The sequence below is a fragment of the Macaca nemestrina genome, chromosome 3 (genome assembly GCF_043159975.1).
Source record: "Macaca nemestrina isolate mMacNem1 chromosome 3, mMacNem.hap1, whole genome shotgun sequence".
In the NCBI taxonomy this organism is placed as follows: domain Eukaryota; kingdom Metazoa; phylum Chordata; class Mammalia; order Primates; family Cercopithecidae; genus Macaca; species Macaca nemestrina.
Genome location: NC_092127.1, coordinates 155,977,570 through 156,004,007, shown reverse-complemented (window position 1 = coordinate 156,004,007; position 26,438 = coordinate 155,977,570). Strand labels below are relative to the sequence as shown.

At 40.2% G+C, this 26,438-nt stretch overlaps 1 protein-coding gene and 1 long non-coding RNA gene across 12 annotated transcripts in view; both read left to right on the top strand.

Moving 5' to 3' along the window:
- The window catches only part of LOC105487714 (uncharacterized), a 62,131-nt gene extending 55,531 nt beyond the window's left edge, over positions 1-6,600 (top strand). The window contains exon 2 of the long non-coding RNA XR_011621337.1: positions 6,352-6,600. This is a non-coding gene — a long non-coding RNA (uncharacterized lncRNA). The remainder of the gene's footprint in view (positions 1-6,351) is intronic.
- Positions 1-26,438, top strand: part of LOC105487715 (LIM and calponin homology domains 1) — a 344,201-nt gene that overhangs the window by 82,155 nt on the left and 235,608 nt on the right. The window lies entirely within an intron of this gene.

The following is a 26,438-nucleotide window of genomic DNA, read 5'->3' as shown; positions in this document are numbered from 1 at the left end:
TGGATATGAATATGTGGCAGAATAAGAAGTTTGGTCTTAAGTCTTTGATTGTGATTGTTCACAGATTCTTTTCCTTCATGTTCGATTTTACTTCTCTTTCATAGTGTGGAGATCTCTTTCCCTTGGTGTTGCATTTGTAGGTATGAACGACATGAACCCCTCTTCCCAACATTTTACTGTGAAAAGTCAAAGATGCCATGTATTGCTAGGGATTTTTAATTCAGCTTCTGTCTCGAGTAGAAATTAATTTACTAGGAGAAGATGTAGAAATCCTGGTTTTATAGTCATCAATGAAAAGTGAAATTTGCTTGTGTTTTACAGTGAAAAATGAAAACCAAAAAGCTTCTTTATAATTTAAATCTATTAGCAATGTTTTAAGCAAAGATCTAATTAATGTATTTTTAAAAATATTGGTATTTGTCTTAGTTTCCTTGGCCAATCCTCTTTCTTATTGTCCTGTTTCTGAGTTTCTGTAAAGAAAGACTTAAAAACTTAGGGCATGCTTTCTCTCCAATCGGTCATTTTTTTTCCCTTTGGTAAAGACACCATTGTGCCTTGGTTTTAATATGAGGAAAAATGAAGGTGGGAGTGGAATTTGCATTAAGTATTTGGAGTTTTTCTTCCTCCCCACCCTCAACATCTAAAATATGCATGGGATTTGGAAAACAAATTAGAAATAGGATCTTTCACAGATATTTTAAAAATGCATTTCTAAATGGCGGGGAGTTCTGATGTCTGAATAGTGCCATTTCATTTAGGAGCTTAGGTTGCAAAGTTGTATCTAATACTCGTTTTCTTTTTCTTGGTTTTTATTTTAACTTCTTAAAGATTGAAAGTCTTTTTAAGAAATTGATATTAAATATCCACTTTGCTAATATAAAGTAGTTTGCTAGTATAAACTAATAATGGTATAAGCAATTTTAATTTTATAGGTTTTTGCTGCTGCTGTTTGTTTTTGATGTGGGATATCTGCTAAGGAAATAGAGAGTAATTAGACTCAGAAATGGTTTTGCTTCTTTGTCTCTCTCTGTCCCTAAACTCTTGTGTTAGTGGGAACATGGAGACCACAAGACCTGTGATTCTTTCTCTTAGACATTAATTTTAAAATAGCCTGGGTGTGGTAGCTCATGTCTGTAATCCCAGCAATTTGGGAGGCTGAGGTGGGCAGATCGCTTGAGCTCAGGAGTTCAAGACCAGTCTGGGCAACATGGGGAAACCGCATCTCTACAAAAAATACAGAAATTAGCCAGGCATGGTGATGTGCACCTGTAGTTTCAGCTACTTGGGAGGCTGAGGCGGGAGGATTACTTGAACCTGGGAGGTTGAGGCTGCAGTGAGCCATGATCATGTTACTGCCTTCCAGTCTGGGCAACAGAGCCAGACCCTGTCTCAAAAATAAATAGATTAAAAAAATAAAAAATAAAAAAGGACAGATGGACTGGTACAAACCATCAAAGACACATTTTACAAAAGACACAAATTTGGCCACTTAGCATCAGCGTCTATTCTTGCCCACTTTTGTATGCATGCTTAGCATATTCCCCAGCACACACATGGCTCAAATATGTATTCGTGGAGCAAATGGATGAAGGAATTAATTGGGTGTATAACCAACTAGTTAACCAACTAGCTGATTTCACGATAGTTGAGAACTCATCTGTGTGGGTTACCATTGTGGATTGAATTGACCTGCATTTTCAAACAGGTACTCTCTCTTCATTTTGGTTGATTGTATTGACAAAGAAAGACTCTGTAACACTCAGAAATCTAAATATAGCTCCACGCAGATGCACACTTGTTATAAGAATGCAGTATGGAAATTAACTATGGATTGAATTTTAATCATTTAAACTGCACACATCTCCTACCCCTTCCTCCCTCTATTGTATCACATGTAATTACATTATTATACATCAGTCATTTAACTGGGGTAAACAATAATTTCTGGAAAACTAAGATGTTTAATTTGAAGAAACGAATTGCTAAGTAAATGAAAGGGAAACATACAAATGTACTGGGTGATTCTTTTGTGTAGCTGTTTAGCAATTCAGGAAGTGACTTAAACTTTGCCTGCCAATGTTAGATGCTAGATTGTTATCAAAGGAAGGGTCCTATCATTTTTCATATGTGTTTAGTTAGAGATTTGTTTAAATGGAAACATAAGCTAGCAAGCAATGGTTTCACTTTTGGGAAATGATTTCCCTCGTAAAAGCTTCATGTCTCATGCTCTAAGGTAAAGAGAAAAAAAAAATCATATTGGATGTTTTTTTTCTTTCTGCTCTGGGAAGTGCATCAAATGTAACCAACACAGTGAATTCAGACCACCTGTGAGATTCCAAATTGCTTTTCCTGAATCATTGTTGAATTAAATAAAAACATTTGATTATGGTACTTAAAGCAAATCAAGGAATATTCAGATGAATCAGTGGATAAACACATTTAATAGTAGTATGGACTTTGCTCTTATTGCAGATGGATTATTATCCAATGAAACCATTCTTCTTTCATGTTGTAAATCTTTCCAGATTTCAGGAAGCCAGGGCAGCTGTATTTTTTTAAACCTTCACATGTGATCCAAAAGTACCATTTCTTAGGAGAAACGAAGATCTGTTAATTTACAGTATTTGTAAGCAACGGCTAAACTCTTTTCTGTAAACATCAGAAATACACCTGGTGAAGGAAAGCTCTTCTGCCAGATAAAATGGAATGTTCTCAGTTAACCAAGGGAGCAGCTTGGATGAGAGAGGCCCATGGAACAAGTGCTGCTGAGCGTCTGATTCCAGTCTGTGAAGGATGTGAGGGAATTTGCCTGGCCTCAGGGCTAGAGAACTATTAATATAAGCAACTCAGCAATTTCTGTCTATATTGCTCACTTTGTCTTGATGTCTTGAGGAATATGCTAACTTAAAACTCATAGACTCAAGGAAAGGCAAGCTGGCTAGACTTAACTCAAACTGAATCATAGAAGAGGCTACATCTGTCAGAGAAACTCTGTGATCATGGACAGTGCAGATATTCCTATCTGGATGGGTATTGTCGGCGGGACTGAAGAGAGCTGAAATGTGTGCAAGAGATGGCTCAGAGATTGAAGAGCGCTTCCAATTTCTGTGACTCTGAATGGTTCCAAAAATGTAGAGATTCATTTGGTTTGAGTTTATGTTCTGGCAGGTAGTCTTTGTACAAAATTCTATTTTTGCTACTCCTAAACAGCTTTTTGGTAACTTTTCAGTCATGTTACATATGACTGAAATATATGTATGTGTGTATATGTGTGTGTGTGTGTGTGTGTGTGTGTGTGTATATAGTACAGGGCATAGAATAAGTTTATTAATGTTTCATTGAGAACGTAAGACTGAAATACAACTACAGAATGTTGAGGAAAATCAATATTAATATATGAGTTTGATCTTAAGGGTAGGTCAGTGGACCTTGAACTATTTGGTTGGTGTCAGGCCGTGCCTGTGGTGTCTCTTCATTGGCCAGCACAATGGCGTCTTTGTCTGGGAATCTCTATTCTCTACCTCTCATTAGGGTGGTCAACATATCATAGCGGCCTTTCCCTTCCCAAATAACTGTGAGAACAAAAGTGCCAACACAAGCATAAGCCCTTGCCAAGTACAACAGCATGAGGTTCCATCAGGCCTAAAGAGGGGCATCCTGAGAACCCTCAGTGCCCTCTGAATTGGTCATCACAGCAATGGGATTTTCAGTCTTGCTCAACATTGGGGATTTGAATAGCTCTTAGGATAATCTCTTCTCTAGTGGTTAAGGATATAGTCCCCATAAAAGAAATCTGCTTGTGGGTAATATTTTGCCAAAATCTGACCATCCACAGTCTGATGTGATGACCAGGCCACCAGACTGAGATTAAAGAGCTGAGCTATTTATTGACAAAGGCACCAACTTCTTCTAGCTCAGCATCTTGCTCAATAACCACTGTGTGCTTTTGTAGGCGCATGAAGAGAATATTCAACATTTTCCCATTCTTTTTTTTTTTTTTTGAGATGGAGTCTCGCTCTGTCACCCAGGCTGGAGTGCAGTGGCACAATCTCGGCTCACTGTAACCTCCACCTCCCAGGTTCAAGGAATTCTCCTGCCTCAGCCTCCTGAGTGGCTGGAACTACAGGCGCACACTGCCATGCCTGGCTAATTTTTGTATTTTTAGTAGAGACAGTTTCACCATGTTGTCCAGGATGGTCTTGATCTCCTGACCTCATGATATACCCACCTCAGCCTCCCAAAGTGCTGGGATTACAGGTGTGAACCACTGTACCTGACCCCCATTCTTTATTAAACTTATAGGAAGCCTATTTATATCTCAAGCCTCTGACTGACAACAGTTGATTGATTGTCTGTGAAAGGTGAACTTTTACCATTCTATGTTCCCAAGCTTTACTTAGGCAGAAAGCCATTGCCATCTTCTGAGACGAACTCCTGTAATGTAACCATAAAGCAGGAAGGATCATAGGCACCTGTGGAATTGTCCTCAAATTTTTTGGCAATGAAAATCGCAACTGAAGCACTGCTAATATTTTCAAGAAAAACAGTAAAAATGGATTGTTACAATTAGTTCCTCCAATTAAGTATTCAAGAAAAGCATAGAAGTATGTGAAGGTTTCCTTATCTGTTTATCCAGTGACCTGTATCTTTCCACGATACTTTCAAATGGAATTTATTTAGCCTAAAAATGGAAATTAATTTTGCACTGATGGCCTGAGATTAGAGTTTCTGTGCATTCTGGAGATGAGGGTAGCTACTGACCTTTCTATCTTGCTTTATTATCTGTTGGTCTTGGCAGTACCTTTCTCTTCCAGGATGCATTCCCAGAACGGTTCAGTGAAACAAATGCTCTTTGGAGGACTTTGGCTCTTTGTGGCTGAGATAAATATATATCAACTTAAAGTGGGTTTTATTTTCCTCTGTGAATGAGTTCCTAGAGAATTGCAATTGTGGAAAGAACTGAAAGCTCAAATAGAATGAAGTTTCCCTAAAGAATTACAGTTTGAAGCCTCAGTACATTGAGTAATTGTGCTACAATAGGTACTTCTGGTCAAAGGGTTTGAGGATTGCTGTCAGTCTGTTTTCAAAACTGAAGATGAGGAGAATGATTCTCAACTGCAGGTTCAATGGGAACATCGTGGGGAGAAAAGTCTATTCTGCTAGTCATTGGTTTTTGAAGCACAGATGGGGCCTGTGAGATTTGGGTGGCATGATGAGGGGAGGGGAGTAAGGGGTGATGCAGCGGGGTATAGGGGGTTTAGACTCACCTTCCTAGTTGTGTTGCAGTGTTGAAACCTCTGAGTCTATTAGTGTCCTACAGAAGTGTTTGTTAAAATAGATCAAAGACTAAATTTCTAACCATTAGGGAAGAGAAAGGCATTCTCAGAGATTCACAAATATACGTAGTTAATGGAACCATAACTTTTAGAAGTCAGTGTTCATAGGACAGATGGGAATAGCTGGAATGAAGTGAGCTTTGAATGCTGATTGCTTTATTTTTATACTAGCTAATGAGTGAATGTGCCACACATCCTCTAACCTTTCTGGAATGGTGAACAAATGGACAGATGTGCTGAGTAAGTGTTGGAAGACGACTACATGAACCCTTAGGCAATTAGAAGGAATTTAAAGAAATAAACCATGTATTTACGATTAAACCAGGAAAAGCCTGTATATAAATCCAATTGGTAACACTTTATATAAAGATCAATGATAAAAATCCTTAATATTTTTCATGATCTTTCGAAGTTTCTTTGAAGGTGGTAAATGGCCTCAGAAATTTGAATTATCATGAAAGGAAAAGGAAGAGTGACTTAAGGATGTGTATGTGTGTGATTCCAAGTTAAAGATTCTGGCACAGATCAGTGTCATGGAGACATTAGAGACGAATTTGAAGGTTAAATTTATTCATTGGGCCAGGTGTGCTGACTCATGCCTGTCTGTAACTCCTGCACTTTGGGAGGCTGAGGCGGGTGGATCACTTGAGCCCAGGAGTTTGACACCAACCTGGGCAACAAAACATGGTGAAACCCTGTCTCTACACAAAATATAAAAAATTAGCTGGGCATAGTGGCGTGTGCCTGTAGTCCTAGTTACTTGGGAGGCTTATGTGGGAAAATCACCTGAGCCCAGGAGGTTGAGGCTGCAGTGAGCTGAGATGGCCGCTAACTGTACCACTCCAGCCTGAGTGATAGAGTGAGACCCTGTCTCAACAATGAACAAACAGTGCTTCCAAAACCCAACAACAAATAAATTTATTCATTGCGTTTCAAGAGGAGCGAGTGTTTTGAGAAAAGACTACGAGGACTTTTGGCAAGTTGAGTTAAATACTGATATCTGCTTCTTTAACAGGATCACCATTCTTGTCTATATCTGGAAAGAAGACAAACCTTGGGCAGCAAAATGCTGTTTTTATTATTAATGCAGTGATGTCAATCCAAACTAGATGACTATGATTCATGGAATCTTCAAGGAAAACCAAGTACTCTTTTTTAATAAAGTAATGGAGCTGGGAATCGCACATCTGCTCTTAAAAATCTGTTTTTCATAATACAGAACATATGTTAATCGTCACATCTTTTATTAAACTGAAGGAAAATTCTTGTTGAGTAGATTAATTCTGGATCCTGAAAATGCGGGACCATGGAGACGAGCATATCGAGACAAATGTCTGTCTGTCTTACCAACTTACCTCTAGAACAGTGATTTTCACACTGCTGGATGTGACCCTTACAAGGGTAATGAAATCAAGCTAGTGGGTTGGGAGTAGCATTTTTGTTGTTGTTGTTTTTGAGACAGGGTCTCCCTCTGTCGCCCAGGCTGGAGTGCAGTGGCGTGATTTCCGCTGACCGCAACCTCTGCCTCCTGGGTTCAAGAGATTCTCCTGCCTCAGCCTGCCGAGTAGCTGGGATTACAGGCATGCCGCACCATGCCCAGCTAATTTTTGTATTTTTAGTAGAGACAGGGTTTTGCCATGTCTGCCAGGCTGGTCTCAAACTCCTGACTTCAGGTGATCTGCCTGCCTTGGCCTCCCAAAGTGCTGTGATTACAGGAGTGAGCCACCACGCCCAGCCTGAGAGTAGCATTTTTAAAAAGTGAAATGGAGTAAAAAATGCAGAGTACATTGAATGTAGGAGGTTTTGGGAGCTTTTGCATTATTGTTTTCTCTTGTGTGTCTACACAGAGGTGTCTACAGTCATGATGTAGGAGGTACCTTTCCTGTATTTCTTCTAGAGCTCCAGGTTCGCTTTAGGTTGGCTGGACCAGCAAAATCCCACCCCTAATTGGAGAGGTCAGGCCGACTGGTTGAGGCTAGGGTGATATCTGATAGAGAGGGCTCGAAGACTCAAACACAGCTTTTGAGTCTCTGATTCTGCAGTTACATTATACCTGCAGGTTCAGCTGCCTGAGCTTGTCTGTTTCCTCACAGATATTTATCATAGTGCTCTCTCCTTGACCTGCACTGACCCAAGAATCAGAAGCAATATGTCAGTGCGTAAGGAAGCATAATTCATTAATTCTTTTTTTTTTTTAAGATTTTTTTGGTAACAGTTTTATTGAGAAATAATTCATATACCACACAATTTATCAATTTAAAGTGTGCAAATCATGCTTTTCAGTATATTCACAGAACTGTGCAACCATCACCCACATCAATTTTAGATTTTTTTTATGACTTCAGAAGGAGACCTTGTAGCTTTTAGTTATCATTTCCCAACCTTTTCTTTCTTGGGTTGAGGTTGCAGCCTCAGCGGATGCCTTGAGAGAAAAGATGAACTTCGGCATCTATAGGCTGATATGGTGATCTCCACACTTTATTTATTAACTCTTCAGTAAAAAAGTTTTTGAGCATGTACCCCCAATTTACGTTGATAGAAGTACATTTGTTAACTTCTATTTCAGGCTTTTAAAAAAAGAAAAAACATCTGTAAATGATATATGCCACTGTACTAATATAATATTATATTATCAAACACACAGAGTTCAGCACTTAGTAAAAAAAAAAAGCTGGTATTTGCTCCACACGCCCCTGTGACTCAGCCTCTGTGGGCCTCCCTCCCATTTTGATGGCCTTCAGTTAGCATGTGCAGGCCCAGTTTGGTCTGGGCTCAGCTGACCCCTGGACCTCTCTCTCATCCCCTGGTACCCTCCCAACCCAGTCCTTGCTCTCTGGCCTTGCAGAACTCCAGACAGTGCTCCCAGATGCTGGCTTTTCTCTCCCGATACCACCCCACTATCTTGACTTTCTCTCTACGTGGAATGTTCTGCCTGCCCCCGTCTTTCTGGCTAACTTGGTCTAATTCACACAGCATATGCCCAGGTTTACCTCTTCTGCTAGTTTTCCTTACTCTCTGAAGCCCAGGTAGATGGACCTACCTCCTTTTCCCCTTAACAGCTATACCTGTTTATTTTAACAATATATTTATTTGTTTGTATCCAATTTTAGGCCCCAGGGATTGGAAAATTTATATTTTCTCCCCCACCTTCTCTCTCTCTTACTTTCTTATTACAGCAGTGTTGACAAGTATATTCTCCCATATACATGAATCTTTGCACTTTCCCGCATGTCTTCCTAGGGATAGATTCCTAGAATGTCGATGCCACTTTTTGGTCATAGTTTTAAAAAATCCAGAAAAATGGGTTGAGACCAGATTGTGAAGTGACTCGAATCTCAGATCTCCAAACATTAAAGCTTACTGATTGGGCACTAATCACATGAGTGTGCTAGAGCTGCTGAAACAAACTACTACCAAGTGGGTGGCTGGAACAACAGGATTTATCATCTCAGCAGTTCTGGAGGCTGGAAGTCCAAAAGCAGAGTGTTGGCAGGGTTTGTTCCTTCCAAGGACTGTGGGGAAGGATCTATGCCAGGCCTCTCGGCCTTCTTCATGTTCACCTGACATTTTCCCCGTATGCCTGCCTGTGTCCCCAGATTCCCCCTTTATGATGGTACCAGTCACATTGGATTAGAGGCCCACCTTACTCCAGTGTGACCTCATTGTAGCCTAACTAATTACATCTGTAATGACCCCATTACAGATAAGGTCACATTCTGAAGGTACTGGGGGTTACGACTTCATATGAGTTTGCGGAGTGGCACACAATTCAATCCATGACATTGATTGACACAAAATTGAAGTTACATATTATTAGGGAGATTTGCTACATTTATAATGTCGAATCTTCCTAATTAGGAACAAGATATATTTCTCTTTTTAAGATTTATTTATATTTATTTTATTAAGTCAATTTTATAGATTTATTGAGTTTGGGGCCTTAGAAAGAATATTTGTAAAATGGGATCAGACCAGGAAGAGTATGGTTAAGCCACATTAGAGAAGTAAGAGAATGGAATGGGGTGACTGGCATGTAGTTGGCACTCCATGAGTGTCTGTGGAGTAAATTTACTGCATGAGTAGAGGGAATCAAAGGTAAAGAACATTTAATTTTGCAACGTAAAAGTTGTAGGAGATGATGGCCAGGTGTGGTGGCTCACGCCTGTAATCCCAGCACTTTAGGAGGCTGAGGCGGGCGGATCACTTGAGGTCAGGAGTTCAAGACGAGCCTGGCCAATGTGGTGAAATCCCATCTGTACTGAAAATACAAAAATTAACTGGGTTTCGGTGGTGGGCACCTGTAGTCCCAGCTACTCTGGAGGCTGAGGCAGGAGAATTGCTTGAACCAGGGAGGCAGAAGTTGCAGTGAGCTGAGATCATACCACTTCACTCTAACCTGGGCCATAGAGCAAGACTCTCTCTCTCTCTCTCAAAAAAAAAAAAAAAAAAAAAAAAAGTTGTAGGGGATGTTGCTGTACAGTTTGGGTACTTACATATTTGAATTTGTCTAAGATTGTCCTTTATCAGGACAGATTTTCTCAATTTGATAATTCCCTTTGTGTGTATGAGTCATCATAGAGAAAGTATAGAAGCTGAAATACTATTACGAGAAAAAGAATGCATAAAATAAACTCATTACTACCAAGATCTCCTTTTCCTTCTTTAGTCTTTAGAAATACAGATGATTGAAAATTTACATTACGTGGAAAAAATAAGAAACACCCTAAAAAGGTAATTATTTTATTTTTATTTATTTATTTTTTGAGATGGAGTTTCACTCTTGTTGCCCAGGTTGGAGTGCAATGGCACGATTTCGGCTCACTGCAACCTCCGCCTCCTGGATTCAAGCTATTCTCCTGCCTCAGCCTCCTGAGTAGCTGAGATTACAGGCATGTGCCACCACGCCCGGCTAATTTTTTTTTGTATTTTTAGTAGAAATGGGTTTTCTCCATGTTGGTCAGGCTGGTCTCGAACTCCTGACCTCAGGTACTCTGCCCGCCTCGGCCTCCCAAAGTGCTAGATTACAGGCGTGAGCCACAGTGCCCAGCCTGAAAGGGTAATTCTTTTAAAACACTTTCATTTTTATGGTTGAAAGAAGGCTCACAGATCCCCCGTCCTGCTATACTCTGTTGCATTTCCAATTCTTGAGAGTCTTTTCCTCCCCCAGGGCCTCTCCTCTCTCTCTTCTCCCCCATTGAGTGCTGGTTCAGGAATATTTGAGGATTGGCCTACTGTGCAAACACTCAGCATTGCGTCTTTCATCTCAAATCCTACAACTGAAAGCAGAAACATTTTACGTTTGAAAGAATGGGAAACCTTTGCAGTTCACAGATCTGCAGTTCCTGGTTTCAAACACTTGCCTTGATGTTTGTTACCTCATTATAGTCCTCAGTTAAAACCTCTACCTTCAGGGTAGCACTGTGAGCACTGTGTGTTCAATTATTGCATTCTTTCCTTTTCTTTCATCTTTTTTATTCTGCACAAAATTTCATCCCTTTAGCTAAGCTCCCACCTGCCGCATCTTCTTACCTTTCTTCCAGATATCTCCATGCTGGGAAGCCTCTGCCAGTTGGACTTGTTTCTCAGGGGAGGCTTCATTCACCACTTTGCCTCCTCATAAGCCCTAGGCACGCTTTCTGGATAAATTCTTTCTTCTTTTCTTTTCAGGATCAAACAACTCAGCCCCCGCTTGGCTCTTCCCCTAGGCTCCAGCTCTAGTCCGTAGAGCCTCTCCCCACTGCCTTCCAATACAGAAAGAATTGACAAAAAGGCAAAAGCATGTTTTGCTACTATGGCAACCATGCCCAGCCACATCTTTCCCTTTTGAAGTTCCTTCGTTATTTTATTTATGTAAAGTTGTCGAATAAAGCTGAGCTTCATGCTTTTAACCATTTCCAGCCCTCGTTTGAAGACTTGGCCTTATTTCCTTTCATAAGCCTTTATTATAGCTGTTTGGTACATGAATTTCTTCATCACGGATACCTAGAATATTTTCCATCAATGGCCCCTAGAGCACTTCATCGTCTCTGGATGTACAAGTCCCTGTGTGAGAGGTGGTGCCTCAGCTTGTCATGCACTCCCAGTTTGAAAATATCATTTGTCAGATTTGTGGGTGATGAATTGGCTGTAAATCTGAAATAGGGTGGTATCTTTAAAAGTGTGGACTTACATGTGATAACTCACTTTGGGATATGAAGTGAAATGTCTCTACTCCTAACAATGGTTGACTTACAAACAGCTTTCAGGAATTGCTTTGATTCGTATTATTAGTATGAATGAAGTTATTCAGAAGATATAGGGCAACACATAATTGTGTACAGGGGATGGAAAGAAGGACACAGATCTCTTCTCATGACATGATTAGGGAATTTGAGGTCACTTCTTTGGGGTGTCCACTGAAGCGAGAATTGTAATGTCTTTATACGGACAGAGTAGATTAATAGACACTGGAGACTACAAAAGGTGGGTGGGTGGGAGGGGGTGAGGGTTGAAAAATTACCTATTAGGTACAACGTTTACTGTTCCAGTGATGGGTACACTAAAAGCCTAGACTTCACTGCTATGCAGTATATGCATGTTACAAACCTGTACTTGTATACCCTAAATATATAAAAATAAGAAATTTAAAAGAAAGAATCTTATAACACTTTTAAGGTCATGTCATAGGATTCTCAAGTCCCTTTTATGACTTTTACTCCAAGTAGACTTTTCACTCTTCTTTAAATATCTCCAGGGTCTGAGATGATCCCCCTTTTTCGGGGATCACATTTCATCTTTGGCTGTCTCCTAGTAAGATAACTTTTTCTGAGTGAGCCTGTCTTTCTAAGGTCTGTCATTGCATTAGCTTATTCCTGGGTTTTCAACCATTTAAATTCCTCAGGCAGTATGCAGACATTTACACTTGTTTTTATGCAGCTGGAAGAAACAGGGGAAAGGAATGGTGTGTCCAGGCAAAGCCATGGCAGCATACATCCAAGTAATGCTGAGATGAAATGGTGACTTGTTGACTCACTCAACAGACATTTACTTATATAACTTGTGGGGCATAGTGCTGGATGCTGAGTACTTATGGATAGTTGGTGTTTTCTGGCTTGAAGAACTTCCTTCCAGGGAAGGAAGTATGTATAATATATATTAGATGCTCACTCTATAACCCTCCCCAATTCCATTCTGTTTCCCTATTTAGAAGCAACCCCTAGCCTAAATTTGGTTTTTGTCATTCCCATTCATGCTTTTATATTTTTACTACATATATATGTATCCATAAACTATATATAAAATTATTTTGCATGTTTTTGAACTTTATAGAAATTACACACTGATTATGTAATCCTGCAACCTGCTTTCTATGCCTCTGAGATTTACCCATGTAATTCTCGTTTATAATTTTTCCTACAAGTTTTATTGTGTGAAAATAATATTATATATTCATGTCATCACCTGTTAATAAACACTTAGGGTGTTTCAATATTTCACTGTTGTAAACCTTGTAGATTGAGCAATCTTGCATGTCTTCTTGTGCAAGAGTTTCTCTAGGTGTATCTGTATCATTGTTGAGTCAAATGATTTGTGTTATCTTTAGTTTTGCTAGATTTTGGTCAGTTGCTCTTCAAAGTGATTATGCCAACTTATCCTTCTACCCGTGCTATATTTGAGTTTCAATTCCCTGCATCCTCATCAACACTGGGCTTTGCTGTATTTTTTGATAACTGCCTTTATGATATTCTCATAGCTCCCTGAACTTTGCCTTCTCATCATACTTGTTTAATGCCCTTGCCAGTCTGTAGACTCTAAGAGGCAGGGATGGTGCCTGTTTGTTCACCATTCCACTCTCAGGAGTTTCTGAAATCCAGCACCTCCTTCCTTTCTTCTACACTGCAAGGCCAGTTTCACATGCCAAATCTTCTGCAAAGCCTTCCTCCATCCCTCAAAATCAGATGGCTCTTCCTTTTTGGGGGACCTCTGTTGTTAATAGCAGTTTTTGTGCCTCTTTAATGTTCACCGTGTCTTATATCTAAATGTGTACTTTTCTGTTGCCCTCAATAGAATAGCTGGTTCTCGAGGGTGGAGAAGATTTTCCTCATCTTTGCAGCATCCACGGTACCGGTGCCATGTATGTTTTAGGTGCTTGATAAATATTTGAGTGAATACTTCAGTGCCTGCTATGTTCTGGGAAATCATTCACACCCCTCTTACTTGATGATACTTAATGCTGTTGCTGACACAAAGGATATGTACCTAATGTAGGTTGTTTATCGGTGGCCAGGTGGTGCTCTAGAAGGACTGGAGCAAACAAGAGGACTTTTCACCCCACACCTGCCCCAGTGCTGGGATTATTCAATCTCTTCATCTTTGTCAGTGGGTTAGGGAAAAAATGGTAATTATGAGATACTGTATATATAGATACACATGCACATATACAGTTGACCCTTGAACAATGCAGGAGTTATGGGCACTGACCGCCACCTAGTCAAAAACCTGTGTATAACTGTTGACTCTGCCCAAACTTAACTACTAGAAGCCCACTGTTGACCAGAAGCCTTACTGATAACAGAGTCAGTTAACATATATTTTGTATGTTATGTGTATTATGTACTGTATTCTCACAATAAGCTAAGAGGAAATATATTTACTGTCCATTAAGTAACAGTGGATCATCATAAAGTCTTCATCCTCGTCGCCTTCACATTGAGTAGGCTGAGGAGGAAGAGGAGGGGTTGGTCTTGTTGTTTCAGGGGTGGCAGAGGCAGAAGAAAATTGACACGTAACTGGACTTGTGAAGTTCAAACCTGTGTTATTCAGTGTCAACTGCATATATGTATTTCTTTTGTGAGATTTCTGTTTATATCCTTTGCTCTCTTTTGGGATAATTGTCTTGCTTGTATAACCTCTTTCTACATTAAAGGTATTAATACTCTCTTATTTCGCTAGCTTATTTGTTATCTAAAGCTTGTTTCTTTGGATGGATCTCCAGCCTGAATGCCTCCATTCAACTCATTTCTCTGAAAGGAATAGTCTTCCTTTTTCCACCCTTCTGTTCCTCTTCCATCTCCTTCCCCTCTTCTACCCTTCTCTCCTTGCCCTGCCGCCTCCAACATTCTTACCCTGGTCAACACCAACTTATCCTTCCTATCTAAGTTTAAATATCACTGCTTTGGAGAAGCCTATCTGGTCCTCCCTTCCTACTTCATGTCAATCAATCTCCCTGTGCCCTGTTATTCTCTTTCAATGCCCCACCACCACCACATTATTCTTCCCATAACTGCCTTCATGCTCCCTTCATGGCTCTCACCATCATTAGCAGTTACATGCACATGTAATGTTTTTATCCACTGCTATAATGTAAATCTCTTCCAGGACTGGGATAAAATCTGGTAAATAAGGGAGTGGGTAAATTAAACAGCCAAGTCATTCTTTTTGATCACTGTTTTATTAAACTAAAATGATTTCTATTTCATTAGTTGGTAAATAAATTGTTTAAAGACTTCCACTTGCACTCTGAAAAGATTTTATGTTTGCTAATGGAAATTAATAAAAATGGAGTGTTTTTCAAATGGGTGGATGATGGGGGTGGGAGAGAAGGAGAGAGAGAATGTGCATCTGGGAGCAAAACAACTGCATATTTGAGAGTAGGTGTGGCCAGCTGTTCGTTCTATGCTGGAGGATGCCGCACCCCTCCTGCTGTGTTTCCCCAAGTAAGCTCTGGAAGAAATCTGTAGCATTCAAACAGTCCCCTGAGTATGTGTCACAAGTAGTGTATCTAGTGGCAGTGCACATTTCACAGCTATTGCTAAAAGATAAAGCAGAGACGCAAGCTATGCAGGGCACGTCAACATTCATTGCAAGCTATTTTCTAGAAAGCACTTGTGAATCTGATCTGATTATTAGGCTGTTTTCAATGCATGCTAGGTATGGTTTAAGGGCAATCCCATGCTCAGTGGTGAGAAGATGGGAGATCGAAATCCTGACCTTCTCTGATTCTGCATTAAATGCTTTGATGGCACAGAAAATGTATACCTGAGGGTTTTACAGCTGTGCTTGTGTGCGTGTGTGTGTGTGGTCAGATTTCATGAAAACATGCTTCTTTGACTGATTAGTTGGGGTTATTGACATGAATACCATAGATACAGCCATAAAATGTACTGTATTTCTCCATGGGTTTGACTATTATAAATATTTATGTGTAGTTTAGAATGCAATTTTTCCAGATTAAAAGGAAAACAATAGCAGATCGTTCTGAAAGATGAAGAAAGGGAGGCTGCTGTCAATTATAGTGTTTAAAAGTATGGCTTTAGATAAAAGGATGATGTGTTATTTAATGTATCAAACAATATTGTGAGCAAATTCTGGTTGATCACATCTGGGTGTGTTCCCCTTAACTGTAAAAGGAGAGGGGTGAGCCAGGAGTGATTAGTTTGGAAATGGTCCAGGGGCAGAGAGGGTGGGGCTGAATTGTATAGAGTGGGGAGAGACACTGCTCAGCTTGGCTTTTACAACTCGGAATGGGTATTTGAAGAGGACACTGCTTTTATCCTGCTGGGTGCAAGGTCAGCTGCAGATGCTCTTTCATTGTTTCTTTCTAATCAACTTCTAAGAATGTGGCTTAAATGTTCAGCTATTTCCAGGTGGTTGGCATCATTTATTGAGTCATCTGCTAGAGTTATTTCATACACTGCCTAAAATGACTCAAAAAAAAAAAAAAAACAGCTGTACTGCAAACATGCTGATGAGGACCTCTGCATTTAGTTGCTTCGACTCAGCACACAAATTAATTTAATGTTCTGAGTTTGGTGACTTACTCAGATCCTAAATTGCTACTGCTGTGGTTAGTCTGTAATGTCAGGAGTCTTGTTAATCATGGTAGTTATTAACCTGTTGTTAAAGAAAGACTCTTCGACCTCAGACAAGATATACAACGGTGGTACCTTCTGACTTGATACTAACGCATAACAAATCTCTTGTTCCTTTAAAATAACTAGTAAAATTACTTATCTGGTTAGTGAATTTGCATTTCAACATTCTTTTATTTCCAATTTTGTTTAACTCCTGGATGTGAGACACACTGTTTTGTTTGTTTGTTTTGTTTGTTTTTGCCTGCATGAGTCCTTGTAATACCAGTGAAACAGGTAGATCATTATCTTTGATGGCAATAGTGAGTTTGTCAATGAGATGATTTGGCCTATTGAGGTTGTAAAACTTATGACTCCATAGCTGCATGAGCTTTAATGGCCATTTTCCAGAAACATGGCTAGGTTTATATTTCTCACACAGCTTAAATTTTAGGTTTATGTCAATTTTTGTTTTTGGCCTCAACCTGGATAGTTTTATTTGCATCTTTGTTGCAAATTTTCTCATTTTTCTTATTACGTTTGATTTTTTGGGTATATGTGCATGTGTGCGATATTTTCATGCCCAAAAGAGCAACTGCAGATTCCCTGGGTACACCAAGTAACATGCCTTGTCTTAAGCAACTAATTAGACAAAATTGCTTTTTTATCAGACTCGTCTAGATTTAAAACAATACTGTATGCCCTTGACCATCTTCTTTGACCAGTGGTGCAGTTTTGACAGGGACACTAACGCAGAGGGAGGGAGGAGATGCTGCCTTTGTCAATGGGCTGCTGCTTTATAACAAACCATCTGCTCTAGTTATTAGGTTGGTGCAAAATAATTGCGCTTTTTAGCATTACTTTCAATGGAAAAACATAGTGGCTGAAAACAATGACAGCATTTATGTCGCTCACAGACCTGCAATTTGGTCTGAGTTCTGCAGGGCTAGCTTGTCTCTGTTCCACTCAGTGTCAGCTGGGTCAGTTCAGAGGTTTGGGGCTAGAATCATCTGAAGCTTGTTTGCTCACATGTCTGGTGGTCGATGCTACAGGTCAGCGGAGAGTCAACCACCGTACCTACACGTAGCCTCTCCATGTGGCCCGGGCTCCCTCACAGTATGAGGGCTGGGTTTCAAGGCGCAAGGACAATATTCTCTTCCTATGTAAGAAGGAGAGTACATCCACAGTCTCTGTCACAGAGGTTAAGACCATCAGAGCTTGAGGGCACAAAGGGAAATTCTACTTGGAACCTGGCATATTAAACCTGAAAATTCAGAATTTATACTTTGGTTAGATACAGAGAAAATGCATGTGTGCTCTCTATAGTAGATGTAACAAATCTCTTGAGTTTATTAGATACATAGCTCTCAATTTAGACAAGTTTTCTGAAATATATACCTTAATTTCTCAATTGGCAATTCATTTTATCTGCTTTCACATTCTTACTGACATTATTCTGCTTGTAATAAATGTGATTATCTTGTTGAATAGGTGTAGGCAATTTATTTTCTGGAGGCCTATAGAAAGAGACCTAGAGGAGAATTATGGATTGATATTTTTATATAACCTAGGGAAATTATGTGGATTTTAACTGGGTCCATTATACCATTGGTTTGAGAGGTGATGTGATATTAATAAGGAACTAACTTTTTTTTTTAGCATTTTGTCTGTTCTAGGCACTGTTTTAAGTACTTTACATAAATTGCTCATTTAATCCTCCGAATAGTACTGAAGCAAGTAGTTTTATTATTTTTATTTTACAAGTGAACAAACAGTGGCCCAGGGAGGCTAAGTAGCTTAGCCCAAATCAAAGAGTCACTCAATGCTGGGGCTGAGTTAGAACATAGGCAGTTGCGCAGTTTGGCTCTGGAGGCCACATCCCTGACCAAGGTGAAGGTAGGCTTTGGACAAAGTCGTGGCCTTTGACTTTCATTTCTTTTAAGAAATCACATGATGCTGCATTTGTGAACAGTTACACAAATCCATTCAAAAAACATTTGCAAATCATCTGACTGGAGATTTTAAAAAAACCTTAAAATATCATCTTTGCCTTCAAAGACTTTATTATTTAGTAAAGGTAAAATAAGAACATAACTAGACTATAAGGCAAATAATGGATAAATAGATGAGGAACTATGAAATGGGAAACTTCAGGGAAGGGCAAAAAAGAGAAAGATATTTTGAAAATAGGAGGCAATTAATAAATATGTTGATAACTAAAATAGTATAATTGGATTGTTTGTAACACAAAGAAAGGATAAATGATTGAGATGATGGATACCCCATTTACCCTGATGTAATTATTATGCATCGTATGCTTGTATCAAAATATCTCATGTACCTCATACACCTGCTATGTACTCACAAAATTTTTAAAAAAATGGATGCATAGTGTCTTACTTGATGAAAGGAAGAACTTGTAGCAAGCCAGTCTCCTTCTTTTGCACATTAATCTTGCTTCCAATTTGCTACTATAAAATGATTAAAATGAGGGACTTGTAAAAAAAAAAACAAATATGTTGAAACTAAATCAAAGTTTGAACAGATCTTGAGAGGTACCTAGTAATCCAATAGGGGTAGAATGGTACTTATCACGTATGTGCAGGAAACACCACATAGTTCAGTTTGGGTTTGGGCAAGGAGAGAGTGGGAGCCAAGGCTGGAAAGGTGAGTTAAAGATGGATTGTGGGCCAGGTGTGGTGGCTCACGCCTGTAATCCCAGCACTTTGGGAGGCCGAGGTGGGCGAATCATGAGGTCAAGAGATCAAGACCATCCTGGCCAACATGGTGAAACCCCGTCTGTACTAAAAATACAAAAATTAGCTGGGTGTGGTGGTGTGTGCTTGTAGTCCCAGCTACTCAGGAGGCTGAGTCAGGAGAATCGCTTGAACCTGGGATGTGGAGGTTGCAGTGAGCCAAGATTGCGCCACTGCACTCCAGCCTGTCAACAGAGTGAGACTCTGTCTAAAAAAAAGAAAAGAAAAAAAAGGATGGATTGTAAGTCCTTTTTTGAATATCAGGCTAAGGAAGTTGAACTCTTTCCTGAGACAATGGGAAGGAATTGACAGTGTTTGAATAGTGTACTTGAGTGGAATGAGTTTACATGAACTTATATGAACTTTTGAGGCATGGTGATTCATTTAGTTGCTGTTTAACCTGCTTAAGTTGCTCTCTAAGCCTCATAATGTTCAGTTATAAAATGGGAAAAATAATATTGATTTCATAGAGTTCTTATAAGGATCTAGGATCTGCAAAACTGCCAATAACATGCTTGGCACTGTACAAGTTATGATTTCTGATATACTTTTGTATCATTTACTATTTGGAAGATGAACATGCTGATTATGACTGAGTTTCATGGCAGTAATTGTCAGGATAAAGAGCTTAAAGAGGAAAATTTAGTTAGGATGGTGTATTAGTGTTTAGTACGGAAAGGAAAAATCATTTTAGGTATTTCTTTGCCTCCCTCCTTCCTTCCTTCCTTCCTTCCCTCCCTCTGTCCCTTCCTTCTTTTTTGACAGGGTCTTGCTCTGTCACCCAGGCTGGAGTACAGTGGCTTGAACATCGCTCATTGCAGCTTTGACCTCCTGAGCTTAAGTGTTTCTCCCACCTTAGCCTCCCAAGTAGCTGGGACCACAGGTACGCCCCACTGTACCCAAATAATATTTTTATTTTTTTGTAAAGATGAGGTCTCACCCTGTTGTCCCAGCTGGTTTTGAACTTCTGGGCTCAAGCAGTCCTCCCGCCTCAGCCTCCCAAAGGGTTGGGATTATAGGTGTGAGACCCTGTGTACAGCCCATTTTAGGTATTTTGATGGAGGGAATTTAACAGAGGGAATTAGGTATGTGGATGGTATAAAGGCTAAGAACGAAACAGGAGACAGGGAAGCAACCCAGAGATTAACATAGCAAGAAGCTACCACTAACTACTCCTAGGGCTGAAGGGACTTAGGGACAATATTTTTACCTTAGCCCAGAGACAGGGGCTGCTAAGTGGGAGCTAGAACCATGACGAAGCTTGCAGTAAGAGCTGCGATGTGGAGGGAGGTGCTGACCAGGGAAAGCTAGAAGCGTGGAGGAGAAATGACCACTGCTGGAGATGCCACCTGAGGCAAAGCTAGGGAAGGGAAGACTTCCTGGCTTTTCCACACCTCCTGCCTCAGTCTTCACCCAGGCCTCCCACTGACAGATGAATATCAGTGAGACTTTCTTACCTGGAAGCCGATTGTCAAGGGAGCCTGGGAAATTTAAGTTCCCTTTGATATAAAGCAGAGAGGGGATGTGGGCAGTAGGATATGGATCTTAGAGTCAACAGACAGAGGATCATCACAGATAGAATTCTAATTGACTATAAAAATCTGCAGTCAATATGGAAGCCACTAGTCAGGTGTGATTATTTAAATTGAAATAGAAATAGTTGAATGAAAAATTCAGTTTCTCAGTGTACTAGCTGTATTACAAGTACTCAGTATTCACATGTGACTAGTGGCTGCCATATTGCATAGTGCAGATATAGAATATTTTGATCATTACGGAAAATTTTCTTGGACAGTGCTGTCTTTATGCTGTCATGAAGGCTGGTTAGAGAAGTGCAAATGGAAAGGCAGCTGCAGATTTGAGAGGCAGCGAAGAGGTAAAATGAGCCTACCTTATACAATTATAGAATCCATGGTGGGGAGGGGGAATGAAGTCAATACAAGTACTGTTATGTTTGACTCTGTGGTAAATGTCTTGGTAGTACTTTTAGAAGCAATAGAAAGCCAGGAGAAAAGGTTAGGCATGGTGGCTCATGCCTGTAAACCCAGCAGTTTGGGAGGCTGAGGTGGGAGGGTCACTTGAGTCCAGGAATTTGAGACCAGCCTGGGCAACATAGTGAGACCCCATCTTTACAAAAATAAAAAAATTAGCCAGGTATGGTTGTACATGCCTATAGTCCCTTCTATTTGGGGGGCTGAGGTGGGAGGATCACTTGAGCCTGGGAGGTTGAGGCTACAGTGAGCTGTATCGTGCCACTACACTCCAGCCTGAGAGACAGAGTAAAACCTTGTCAAAAAAAAAGAGAGAGAGAGAGAGAGAGAGAGAGAGAGAGAGAGAGAGAGAGAGAAAGAAAGAAAGAAAGAAAGAAAGAAAGAAAGAAAGAAAGAAAGAAAGAAAGAAAGAGAGAGAAAGAAAGACAGACAAGGAAAAAGAAAAAGAAAAAGAAAGGAGGGGAGGGGAGGACCAGGAGAAGAATCTGATTGGGAGGAGGGATACTAAGATTGCTTTGGGCCATGATGGGTTTGAAGATCTATCCAGCGACATATGTGAAGCTATCTAGACGGTCACATATTTGGAGCTGGTTAGAGATTGGGCTAGAAATATAAATTTGGAAGTTGCCTTCACGGAAGTGATTGTTGCATATTTGGGAAGAAAGCCAGCCACTAAGAATTTGTGGCTTTCTTTAAGTGCAGACAGAGTAGATCCTGTGGTCCAAATCTTGGCAAATTTGAAGATGGTAACTCCATCTGAAATTGTTGATGACTCAGTTGCATACAAAAGTCATCAAAACCAAAACAGAAGTGACAGGTCAGGAGGATAGGGTGATTGGAGATCTTGATGGAATGAAAACTTGTTAAGTAGGTCCAGTAGGTGTGAGGTAGTATCAAGAGTAAAGGGATGGCAGGAAAACAGATGCTGCCATCAGGAAACCTTTTGAGTTCGAGATCTTTGAGGAGATGCTGCACAGGGTTGGGTGCAGAGGAGGTTTGAGGTAAGGCGGAAATGGAATGGTAGGAGTCTCTCACTTGGAAAAGGGAGGTTCCAGGCACTAAGTCCTTCGAGAAGTTGAAGTTGCTATGGATTCATCCATTAAATATATATTTTTTCAGCATTTACTATGTGCTGGCACTGTGATAGACACTGGGCATATCACATTAAATATCGTCTGGCACCTTCAAGAAATGCATTGCTTAAACTGGAGTCAGAATCTCCTGCGGGGGAAGGGGCTTATTAAAAATGCAGGTGCTGGCTCCATCCCTAGGGAGTCTGAGAGATTTGGTGGTTGGGGACAAAGGAAATGGGCTGAAACAGTAGAACTGAGAGAGCAGAGGTGATGCTGGTTGTGTGTGTGTTGGGGGACTATCACCAACTAGTGTCTGGGCCATGGACACATTTAAGGAGGTAGGAAAGAGACAGGGAGGCAGCTTCTAGATCCATGTCGCAGGAGGAATGCTAAAGAGGCAGGTTTTTGTTTCTGGACGAGTTTGCTAGAACTAGCCAGCCCTAAAATTAGGTTGAATAATTTTTCTACCCATACTTTTGAACTAATATTTAATAAAGCTAAATATTTCAATCGCCTTGGTTCACTCAGTGGACTTAAGGCAACTGATCCTGGCATTCAAAAAATGAAATGGAGCCAGGTACAGTGGCTCACCCCTGTAATACCAACACTTTTGGAGGCTGAGGTGGGAGGATTGCTTAAGCCCAGGAGTTTGAGACCAGCTTGGGCAACATGACAAGACCCTGTCTTTACAAAAAAAAAAAAAAAAAAAAAAAATTAACCAGGCATGGTGGCGTGTGCCTGTATTCCTAGCTACTTGGGAGGCTGAGGTGGGGATGGCTTGAACCCAGGAATTTGAGGCTGCAGTGATCTATTATTGTGCCACTGTACTCCAGCCTTGGCAACATAGACCCTGTCTCTAAAGTAAATAAATAAATAGAAATGCTTATCACTTCAGGTTTATGGTGAATTTACAGTTGTCACTAGCAAGCTGTGATGCTTCTTTTCTAGCAGCAGCCTGTTTCGATGCTACGTGAGCCCCAGGTTTGCTGGAACATCCTTCACCTATATTACACGTTGGCCTTGGTCTGTAGAATGAGGTGATGCATAGGTTAATTTGTTCCACTACAGAAATCATCTTATTATATATGTATCTTATAATATCATGTTATAGATGTTAAATATACGCAAGAAGATTTTTTTAAGTTGTTTGTCAGTTTTTAGTAGAGATTTAGGTGTGTTGGTTATACGATTGATTCTCAGTGTTTTTCAGTATTTTTCTAATTATTCAGAATAAAAATATAAATAATTTTTAAAGGCATAAAAGCCCAAAAGAGCCACCTGCTTTGGTCATGAGTTCCTCTGCTACCCGTCAGCCCTCTCTTGGTTCATTTGGTGCCATTATGAGTGGATGAGTAGGTGTGTCCCTTTGGCTTTTCCTCTTATAGAAAAAGCCTTTTATTTCAGTGGGTGTAGCTGACAGATGTTCAGAGCCAGAGCACCACGCATGCTGGCAAGGAAATGCCTGCTCTGATGAGCTTCCTGCCGTCCTCAGTTCCCCTGACTGTGGCAGGTGCTGCACATTGGCCCATTGGAAATTGCAGTTGTTTTTAATATTTTTTTAAACAAATGATCTCCGACTGGCTCTGTTGCTCCTAATTTCCTTTATTTGTTTAATACTCAAGATGCAATAATCTGGTTTGTTTATAGTTTTGTGGAAATAGGAATAATGGACATTTATGTAGTGGTTATCCTATGCTAGGCCTTCTTCTAAACACCAGCACTTCCTAAGCACCTATTAATTTGTTGAATCTTCACAGAAACATTATGAGGTAGGTACTATTGTTACCTTTAATTTCAAATGAGTAAACGGAGGCAGAGTGTTTTAGTATGACTTGCTTACGGCTAGGAGGCGGCTGAACAGGGTTTCATAGGCTGCAGTATGGCTGCAGAATCCATGCCGTTGGCCATGCTTCTCTCACTTGAGTCCCAGAATTCTGGATGCAGTTTGTTTGGACTTACTTCTTCGATTGCTTAAAAACGACTAAAGAGGTTTTGCCTCATTTGATGGATATTCTATTGTGAGTTGCACACTTTCTATTGTCTTTTACTTTAAAAAAAAGAAAAGATAAAAAACATAAAATTATAGATGGTTTTTGAGAAGCTGAGGGTCTGTGGTCCCACTGGGCTGTTTGGTACCTAATTTCGGCCTCTAATCCCTAGAACAAGAGTACAGTGTTAGCTTACTGGTAACACCCTTAGGACATCTGTGACAAACTGCCACAAAAATAATAAGAAAGAAGCAGGGTTTACTGGGGTCATATTGAGGGCCAGTGCCTGATTTCTGTTAGGTTTTTGAAAGCTTAGCAGTTTACTGATGGCTAGAAGGCCTTCAAAAAGTTTTTGAGGATTTAGAATTGTGAAGGCCATCAGCAAAACTTGAGTCCAAATGGCATTTCTCCCTCACATGTTGTCCCTTTGCTTTGCATGGAAATCATTACCTTAGTTTAAAAACATAAAAGAGAAAAGTGCTCAGACCTAAGTAAGACCCTAATGAAATGAGCATGTGCATCCCACAGCCCTTCATCAGGGCCTCGCCCATGATTGATTGTTCTGCAGGACTGTCTAAATCAGTAGCATGTTTTTGGACAGCTTGCAGAAGACCAGCCTATTTAGCATTTTGGCCAGTGTTGCCAAAGGGGCTGCTGCTTGAAGTCTGCAAAGTTCTCTTTGTATGATAAATAATTATAAAGGGAACTGTCTACTTGAACATCTGGCTGATGGAAAGACTGACTTGAAAAAGTGCTGAACTTTGAGTGCATCCAGCCCCAACATCTGGTGTGGGGATGCGATGGATTTGGGAGGGGGCAGTATGTTTGACATCTGTGTATTGGTCCTAGAATGTTCTTTTCAAGTTGTTTGTGCTGGTCCCAGTTGACTTGTATGCTGTAGGAAGTAAAAAGGCAACTGCAAAAAGGATTAATTAGATTCCATCTCTCTGGGAGAAAAATCTTTATTGGTAACTTACAGTTTGAGATGAGAGTTTTCATTGGTAATGTAACTTCTTATGGGTTTGATTTCCTCCTTGAATAGATTACAATCCAGGAGATATCTCAAGAAGAAAAAAAGTTCTAACATCATGAAGGTTAAAAGATAGAAGAGAGGAAAAGAATCCCACAGGAATCGTGAGAGCACTTGGCATAGAAAAGCAGAAGTAATTCAAACATAAACTAAAAAAAAATGCTTTGAATCACATAGAAAAGCATACGTAAGTCATCAGTTGGTGCTAGATGCATCTTGAAATTTTGAACTTTTATACATAACATACACTGAAAAGAGCACAAGTTTTATACCAATGACCCAAAACCACAAAGCAATTTACTTTTATTAACATTGGAGTAAATACCAGTGTTTGCTGGCTTGTGGCTTGGATATGAAACATAAAAGAGGAAAAGTCTGTTTCGCTTTTTTCCCCCCAAAAGTAATACAGCTGGCAAAAGGCAGCATTTTTACCTCACTTGTAATTGTCAGGAAATTTAAAATAGACCTTTTATTTCTTTTTTTAAGTTTATATTGAAATTCCATCTTTACATGAAATCAGCGAGCATAGGTTTAATAGCACACATTGGTCTCTCATGTGTAGTTTGTATTATGTGAAAGGCCAGAGCAATTTTGAGCACCAGCATGGCACAGCTCTTAATTATCTTGGGATGAAGTTACTTGGGTAGCTCCAGGATCATGAACCACCCAAATATGTAACCAATTGTCTTCTATGACCATTCACTTCCTGGAAGGTCCCAGAGGAAGTTACATACGTAGAGAATAAGTTGAGAAAAATTCATTAAAAAAAAAAAAAAAACCTCTGAAGTTCTTTTTAAGGTCCTGAAGAGCTTGGGCAGGGTGACTTGGGTGTCAGCTGCTGAAGATCTAGACATGATTGGCTTCCTCGCAGTCACTTTTTCTTTTTATAGTACACCCACTTTATGTAGCAGCCGTTGCTAGCAGAGCCTATATAATCTGTGTTTAGGGCTCAGAACAGAAAAAAATGAGAGAGGTTTAATGCTTTTCCAATTGGTAGTAAATCTGTGATAAATGTCTAGAATCCAGGACCTGGATTGAAATTAAATTGATGGAAAGCTATGACTCCTAGTCAATTGTGACATGGCTTCCAGTTAGAGATCTATCATGAAAGCATCCAAGTGGTTTCTATATCTGCTCCCTACCCCTCACTTCTCCCAATCCTTTTTTTTTTTTTAAACTTTTATTTTTTGAGACAGGGGTCTCATTCTGTCACCCAGGCTGGTGTGCAGAGGCACGATCCCGGCTCACTGAAGCCCCCATTTCCTGGGCTCAAGCAAGCGATGCTTCCACCTCAGCACCCCCCGAGCAGCTGGCACTATAGGTGCGTGCCACCATGCCTGGCTAATTTTTTGTGTTTTTAGTAGACGTGGGGTTTCACCATGTTGGCCAGGCTGGTCTTGAACTCCTGACCTAAAGTGATCCGCCTGCCTCGGTC